Source organism: Schistocerca nitens, chromosome 1 (genome assembly GCF_023898315.1).
Source record: "Schistocerca nitens isolate TAMUIC-IGC-003100 chromosome 1, iqSchNite1.1, whole genome shotgun sequence".
Classification (NCBI taxonomy): Eukaryota; Metazoa; Arthropoda; class Insecta; order Orthoptera; family Acrididae; genus Schistocerca; species Schistocerca nitens.
Window position 1 is genome coordinate 1,016,348,394 of NC_064614.1, and position 9,206 is coordinate 1,016,357,599.

The 9,206-nt window shown below is 45.7% G+C and overlaps 1 non-coding gene across 1 annotated transcript; it reads right to left on the minus strand.

The window, feature by feature from the left end:
- Positions 1–738: 738 nt before the first annotated feature.
- On the minus strand, positions 739–813 carry Trnas-cga (transfer RNA serine (anticodon CGA)). The gene has a single exon. It is a non-coding gene; the product is annotated as a tRNA-Ser (tRNA).
- Between the last annotated feature and the right edge of the window lie 8,393 nt (positions 814–9,206).

Sequence of the window (9,206 nt, forward strand, 5' to 3'; positions counted from 1 at the left end):
TGACCCCTGAATGATTATTCCTGCCCTGCACCCAGAAAAAAAAAGTTGGTCACAAAACGCCAGTACTTATAAACCCCTACTAAACAGCAAGAACACAGACGTACCTGGACAAAAAATGTTCACACCATTAAGGCATACTTTGTCTTGACATTGTACAAGTTCTATAAGTAGACGTCAGTTTTTTTTCCTCAAGTGTATTTCGTCACCAATGGCCATGAATTACGAACAGATGTCTTGGAACATTATACTAAAGCGGAAATAAAATGAACTTAGTAGTAATGAACGGGATCGGAAGCAATATTTGCAACATAGTTTTGCAGTATGTAACTGGAATCAGCCCAAACAAATCCTGCGTATCAAATGGTTCAAATGGCTCTGAGCACTATGAGACTTAACATCTGAGGTCATCAGTCCCCTACAACTTAGAACTAAAACTTCCTGGCAGATTAAAGCTGTGTGCCGGACCGAGACTCGAACTTTCGCGAGCAAGTGCTCTATCAACTGAGCTACCTAAGCACGACTCACGCCCGGTGCTCACAGCTTTACTTCTGCCAGTATCTCGTCTCCTACCTTCCAAACAGAAGCTCTCCTGCGAACCCTGCAGAACTAGCACTCCTGAAAGAATGGATATAGTGGAGACATGGCTTAGCCACAGTCTGGGGGATGTATCCAGAATGAGAATTTCACTCTGCAGCGGAGTGTGCGCTGATATCAAACTTCCTGGCAGATTAAAACTATATGCCGGACCGAGACTCGAACTCGGGACCTTTGCCTTTCGCGGGCAAGTGCTCTACCAACTGAGCTACCCAAGCACGACGTCCGCAGCTCGTGGTCGTGCGGTAGCGTTCTCGCTTCCCGCGCCCGGGTTCCCGAGTTCGATTCCCGGCGGAGTCAGGGATTTTCCCTGCCTCGTGATGACTGGGTGCTGTGTGATGTCCTTAGGTTAGTTAGGTTTAAGTCGTTCTAAGTTCTAGGGGACTAATGACCATTGATGTTAAGTCCCATAGTGCTCAGAGCCATTTTGAACCCAAGCACGACTCACGCCCCGTCCTCACAGCTTTACTTCTGCCAGTATCTCGACTCCTACCTTCCAAAGTTTCATATCAGCGCACACTCGGCTGCAGAGTGAAAATCTCATTCTGGAAACATCCCCCAGGCTGTGGCTAAGCCATGTCTCCACTATATCCTTTCTTTCAGGAGTGCTGGTTCTGCAGGGTTCGCAGGAGAGCTTCTGTTAAGTTTGGAAGGTAGGAGACGAGACACTGGCAGAAGTAAAGCTGTTAGGACTGGGCGTGAGTCGTGCTTGGGTAGCTCAGTTGGTAGAGCACTTGCCCGCGAAAGGCATAGGTCCCGAGTTCGAGTCTCAGTCCGGCACAGTTTTAATCTGCCAGGAAGTTTCATATCAGCGCACACTCCGCTGCAGAGTGAAAATCTCATTCTGGAAACTTAGAACTGCTTGAACATAACTAACCTAAAGACAGCTCACACATCCATGTCCGAGGCAGGAATCGAAGCTGCGACCGTAGCGGTGAAGTGAACAAAAGCAATGTTATTAGTACATGGAGGAGACACAAAGAGACAGGAACTGTCGATGGCATGCCTTGCTCAGGCCACCCTACGGATTATGACTCGGAGGAACTCTGACAGCAACGCCACCATGTTGAATAATGCTATTTGTGCAGCCACAGGACGTCGAATTACCACTCAAACTGTGCGCAATGCGCAACAGGCTACATGGTGCACAGCTTCACTCCCGACCTTCAAGGCGAGGTCCATCTTTGCAACCACGACACCATGCAGCGTGGTACAGATGGGCCCAACAACATACCGAATGGACCACTCTGGACCGGCATCACGTTTTCTTCACCGATGAGTGTCGCATATGCCTTCAACCAGACAATCGTCGGAGACGTGTGTTTGTGGTAACCCGGTCGGGCTGAACGCCTTAGACACACTGTCCACCGAGTGCAGCAAGGTGGAGGTTCCCTGATGTTTTGGTTCGGCATTATATGGGGCCGACGTACACCGCTGGTGGTCATGGAAGGCGCTTTAACGGCTGCACGATTCGTGAATGCCATCCTCCGGCCGATATAGCAACCACATCGGCAGCATATTGTCGAGGCATTCGTCTTCATGGACGACAGTTCGCGCTCCGATCGTGCACACCTTGTGAATGACTTCCTTCAGGATAATGACATCGCTCGACTAGAGTGACCAGACATGAACCCTACCCAACATGACTGGAGGAGATTCAAAAGGACTGTTATGGACGAAGTGACCCACTAACCACTCTGAGAGATCTACTCCGAATCGCCGTTGAGAGTGGGACAATTTGGACCAACAGTGCCTTGATGAACTTGTGGATAGTATGCCACTACGAATACAGGCATGTATGAATGCAAGAGGACGTGCTGCTGGGTATTAGAGATACCGATATCTACAGCAATCTGGAACACCACCTCTGAAGGTCTCGCTGTATGGTGGTACAACATGCAATGTGTGGTTTTCATGAGCAATAAAAAGGACGGAACCGAGGTGATGCAAATCTTATTTTGATGTGTGTCTTTACTGCCAGCTTTGTTTGTTTGTTAATGACCAGTTTCATTTTTGCATTGCAAAAAAAAAAAAAAAAAGGTTCAAATGCCTCTGAGCACTATGGGACTTAACATCTATGGTCATCAGTCCCCTAGAACGTAGAACTACTTAAACCTAACTAACCTAAGGACAGCACACAACACCCAGTCATCACGAGGCAGAGAAAATCCCTGACCCCGCCGGGAATCGAACCCGGGAATCCGGGCGTGGGAAGCGAGAACGCTACCGCACGACCACGAGCTGCGGACTTTTGCATTGCATAACAGAGGCTTAACTGATTTGCAATTTTGAGTATTAACTTCATCCACTTAAAGTGACGTAAAATTTCACTTAATAACTAAAGATACAGCACAAATTAAGGGTGCTCAGTTTCATTTATTCTGTACTTAGCTTAGCGAGTGACTTCTGCTGGCTTGGTATGCATTTTATTATTGTTATTTTGAAAGTAAAGTCAGTTGCTCATTTGCTTGAAGTAAATGTAATTCTATCTTTGAATAATAAGAAGTAATTTGCTTACTTCCTTCTAAATTTTGTATTACGTTACAATGAGGCTACTGAAGGTAATTTTTTTTTTTTTACATGACGAAGTTTCAGTTACATTTACTTGACCAGTAACTCCATTTAACTTTGCTTTCAAAATTTAATAATTCAGAATAAGTAACTTCAAACTCAGTGCTTTCTGATTCATTTATTTTGTCGTGAACTGTTGTGCATTGGAAAGGGTGACAACCTTCTATTGCCACGCCAGTGTTTATTTGCTTAAATGTCTTTGCCATTACGTTTCTTAACGTTCTGGAGACTCGTTGGCGCAGTGATCTGGTGGCCGTTTGATTATCCCCTTTTTAGCTAACCAGTACTGTTTGTCTTACCTGTAATTTTTTGGACGAAATATTACTTGGTCCGCTTTTCCCCCTGCGTGGTTCGGGAGCGATTGCACTTTATTCCACCCATTTCAAAATTATCATCAGTACTTAGCTTAAGTTTAGATAAGATTCTTCCTTCAGAAGGGAGCCGGCCGGAGTGGCTGAGTGGTTCTAGGCGCTTCAGTCTGGATCCATGCGACCGCTACGGTCGCAGGTTCGAATCCTGCCTCGGGCATGGCTGTGTGTGTCGTCCTTAGCTTAGTTAGGTTTAAGTAGTTGTAAGTTCTAGGGGACTGATGACCACAGATGTTAAGTCCCATAGTGCTCAGAGCCAGCCTTCAGAAGGATCTGTTGTACACTTTCCTACAACTAACCAGTGTTATTTTCTTTCAGTGATGGTAGGCTTGCAGTAAAATTTCATTAGGCGTATGTGATCACCGTCAGTTATAACGCAATACAGCAGGCCTATTAGGAAGGGGGAGATTACACACTGAGGCGACAAAAGTCATGGGATAGCGATTTGCGCTGCGCGGAGTGGCCGCCCTGTTTACGGCGTCATGTCATGGATTGCGAGGCCCCTCCCGCTGGAGGCTCGAGTCATCCCTAGTGCATGTATGTATGTATTGTTCTTAGCATAGGTTAGTTTAAATTAGTTTAAATAGTGTGTAAGTCTAGGGACCGATGATTGGTTGGTTGGTTGGTTTGGGGAAGGAGACCAGACAGCGAGGTCATCGGTCTCATCGGATTAGGGAAGGATGGGGAAGGAAGTCGGCCGTGCCATTTGAAAGGAACCATCCCGGCATTTGCCTGGAGCGATTTAGGGAAATCACGGAAAACCTAATTCAGGATGGCCGGACGCGGGACTGAACCGTCGTCCTCCCGAATGCGAGTCCCGTGTCTAACCACTGCGCCACCTCGCTCGGTAGGGACCGATGAGCTAAGCAGTTTCGTCCCTTAGGAATTCACACACATTTGAACATTTCGATATGCACACATATAGATGCTCGTGGTATCGCGTACACAGGCTATAAAAGGGATGTGTAGTGGCGGAGCCGTACTTACAGGAACAATGTGAAACAGTTTCCGACTGATTATGGCTGCATGATGGGAATTAAGAGCCTTTGAACACGAAATGGTAACTTGAGCTGGACGAATGGGACATTTCAGTTGGTAAATCGTTAGGGAATTCAATATTCCGAAATCCATAGTGTCAAGAGTGTGCCGAGAATACCAAATTTCGGCATTACCCCTCATCACGGAGATTTCCGTGGCCGACGGCCTTCACTTATCGACCGAGAGCGTGGAGCTGTCAGCGCTAACAGAGAAGCAACTTTGCGTGAAATAACCGCAGAAATCAATGGGAGGCCGCTCGGTTTGAGGCGTCATGTCACGGAATGCGCGGCCCCTCCCGCAGGAGGTTCGAGTCCTCCCTCGGGCATGGGTGTGTGTGTGTGTGTTTGTGTGTGTGTGTGTGTGTGTTGTTCGTAGCGTAAGTTATTTTACGTTAGTTTAAATAGTGTGTAAGTCCAGGGACCGATGACCTCAGCAGTTTGGTCTCTTAGAAATTCACACACATTTGAACATATTATCAATGCGGGACGTACGAAGAACGTATCCGTTAGGACAGTGTGTTGAAATTTTTCGTCAATGGGCTATGGCAGTAGACAACCGACACGAGCGTTTCAGCTAACAGCACGACATCGCCTGCAGCACCTCTCCTGGGTCCGTAGCCACATCGTGTGGACCCTAGATGACATGAAAATCGTGGTCTAATCAGATGAATCCCGATTTCATTTGCTAAGAGCTAATGGTACGGTTCGAGTGTGACGCAGACCTCACGAAGCCATGGACTCAAGTCGTCAACAAGGCACTGTGCAAGCTGGTGGTGGCTCCACAATGATGTGGGCTGTGTTGACACGGAATGGACTGGATCCTTGGATGCTCGGCTACTTGGGAGACCATTTTCAGCCATTCATGGACTTCATGTTCCCAAACAGCAATAGAATTTTTATGGATGACAATGCGCCATGCCACCGGCTATAATCGTTCTGAACAATGCGAGCGAATAATCTGGCCACCCTTATCGCCCGGCATGCATCCCATCGATGATTTATGGATTGTAACCGAGAGATCAATTCACTCACGAAATCTTGGGCTGCTAACACTTTCACTTTCACAATTGTGGACGGTTACAGAGGGAGCATGGCTCAATATTTGTATGTCTGCAGGGGGTTGCCAGTGACTAGCTGAGCCCATGTCAAGTCGAGTTGCTGCATTACACCGAGCAAAAGGACATACGACACTGTATTAGGAGGTATCTTCTGATCTTATTGTAAATTATGTGATATTTGTTATAAAGCAGGGATGTTGTGTGTATGTTGTATGTTAACCGGGGACCTAGAAACGACGGAGAGGCTCCGTCGCCTCCGCAGTCTCAGTGGTCCACAACCCCACGAGGACTACCGCAGTCCACTTCACCCACCCTCCAAACCACACCGAACAAAGGTTATTGTGCGGTTCAGCCCCCGGTGGACCCCCCCCCCCCCCCCCACCAAGTGGACGTCTCACACCAGCCGAGTGTAACCCCTATGTTTGCTTGGTAGAGTGATGTTGGTGTACGCGTACGTGGAGAACTTGTTTGCGCAGCAATCGCCGACATAGTGTAGCTGAGGCGGAATAAGGGGAACCAGCCCGCATTCTCCGAGGCAGATAGAAACCGCCTAAAAACTATCCACAGACTGGCCAGCTCACCGGACCTCTTGACATAAGTCCGCCGGGCGGATTCGTGCCGGGGACCGCCGGTGCTCCTTCCCGTTCCAGAAAGTCGTGCGTTAGATCGCTTGGCTAACCGGGCGGGCAAAGTAGGGATACTTACTTACTGGACGACCCTCATAGGTTTAAGGGATCTACTGCTGTTACATTACGCTACTGGCTACAAATCACTGTGTACAGTATCTACCGAAAAACACTTATGAGTAAGCGTTCCGGATTGTCCGAAAGTGGGATGGCCACATAAAACAAACATTAGGAAAAGCATATGACAGACTAATATTCAGTGGAAGAATATTAAGGAAATATAATTCATCCACAAAAGAACTAGTTTGCAAACATCCGTTTCGTTCATTCTTCAGATTATCTTTCTGTTCATCAATCTGGAAACCTTATCTGGCAGGACTAATGGAAAAGATAGAGAAGATCTAAGGAAGAGCGACGCGTTTCGTCACGAGACCGTTTATTCGGTAGTGATGCTCAGCAAATACCAATGCAAGACGCTACAAGAGAGGCGTTGTGCATCACGCATATGTTCGCTGTTGAAATTTCGAGAGTTTACGTTCCAGGAAGAGTCGGGCAACACATTACTTCCTCCAACATGCGATTCGCGAAACGATCACGACGAGCAAATTAGGGAAATTAGATGTCTTACGGAGCATTACAGTTAATCCTTTTTCATCGCGCTATTCGTGAATGTAACAGAAAGGGGGAGCAAGCAGTGTTACCAGAAATACCCTCCGCCCCACATCGTCAGATGGGTAGCGGAGTATAGAAGTAAATGTAGAGGTAGATGTCGTCTACCTCGAACATAGGTTCTCCAAAATTACCCACTACAGTTTAATGGGGAATAACGCCGCTTATCTGACAACTACTCCCACTGAACGTCCCTCAAAATGTCTCCGTGTAATAAAAAACATTTACCCTTTACGCGATTGCGATGATTTCTATGAATATCTGTGTTCTTGTAGTACTGGTGGTGATCTCTGTGATGTTGGTAGTACTGTTGCTCAACCAGAGGCGATTTTCAAGATGGATGAACGCAAAGATAAATCACCGAGAGTGAAGTCAGTCAAAAGCTCATGTTGGACAATCTTAGTTCTCCTCAGTGTCACGACCAGACACTAAAACTCCTGGAACAGCCACTATCGCAGTCCAGACGTAATATTCTGGCGGTTTCGCTTTTACGGCGCTTCTTACGTCCACGTAAGAGCCGTCCCAGTGTCGGGTGGTGGTTGGGGGTTGGTGGGGGGGGGGGGGAGGGAGTTTTATTTACGTCACTGGACAGAGGAGAGGCAGCGGCGTCACGAAGCAAGGCGTGCACGGGGTGGCAGCAGCGGCCGTAGGCTGCGCAGTAAAAGCGCGCTTCATTTTGGTTGGGGCACAGTCGCGCTATTAAGCGGCTATGCCTGGGAACCTCCTACAACACAGGGCGCAGTCTTCATCACGTATCCTTCGTAAATAAGAGTATGAAGGAAAACCACCGCCGAAAGTGTCATTAGCGGTCAGCCATCGACCTGTCGCCGTTTACGTTACAGGAAAAACCATTGTACTTCGTCCTAATCTGTTAGGTGGAAAATCCTGTAGATAATAAGATCGTGAAACACTGACATATAGTCAGGAACATTTTCTGCCTTACTGGAGAAAATTGAAAATTACATCTGTTATCGCAAAATGGGTCGTACAGAAAGTTTCCAATTTTAAAAGAAAAATTGCATGATTTTAAAAAGCAGTACGAAATCAAAATTTTATGGTAGTATAAATCTTGTGCCTAAATTTAAACTCGTAATTACATTAGGGACATAGCTCATAGTTTCTAGCTTAAAAATAAAAACTTTGTGCCTAAATTTAAACTCGTAATTACATTAGGGACATAGCTCATAGTTTCTAGCTTAAAAATGAAAACTTTGTGTTTCTATTCACCTTGCAAGGCGGCATGAATAGGAACATCAGTGCCATTCTTATTATTTTTTTCTTTGTATTGGTGTTTGGCGCGAATAAGGGTATATCAGAATTTGTTTTGAATCTAGGAGAATCGGAAAAAAACTTTATCTGGTTCAAAGTATTCTATACAACACATAAACTAGAAATACTGGATGAACTGTCCTAGTTCCTTCTGTTTTCTGATTAAAAACTGTTATATCTCTAATTCCTTTATTGCAACATTCAATTGATGAACTGTGTTTGTTAATACATTATGTCGCTGACATGTTTAAAAATTGTGTCATTTAATCAACAAGTAGTACCCACAGAAGTAACAGAAGAAATGACTAAAGTGACTCCTCATCTGTTGCAATAAACATGTTTAATCGGTCTTATTTTTTAAAAAATATGATCAACGTAAGCACTGTCTTCTAAAAAAGAAAATTTACATGCATACAATCTAAATGGCTGCTTGCTTTTTCCATGTACTTTAATGACAGCGTAATCTGCTATGTTAAGAAGTGACAGATGGTTCTTCAAAAAAATGGTTCAAATGGCTCTGAGCACTATGGGACTTAACATCTGAGGTCATCAGTCCCCTAGAACTTAGAACTACTTAAACCTAACTAACCTAAGGACATCACACACATCCATGCCCGAGGCAGGATTCGAACCTGCGACCGTAGCGGTCGCGCGGTTGCAGACTGAAGCGCCTAGAACCGCTCGGCCACACCGGCCGGTTGATGGTTATTCCCTTCAGTCATATTCTTGATCTTCTTCTGAGAATGCGATGACGATTACTGTTCCTGTTCTCCCCACAAATGTAGAGAACACAACCTTACATTTTCAATTAGCCGAAACACAAGTCAGATTAAGGTGCACATTAGAAATAAACTGTTGGCTTATGAAAGGGGGCTGAAAATACTTAAATTATAACAATCCAATTTACATTCATACTTACAAATAATGTTCGAAGAAAACAAATTCAACACCACATCCGACCTTTGTCGGAGAGTGAACAAAACATCAACTGACAGTGTCGCAAACATTGGAATT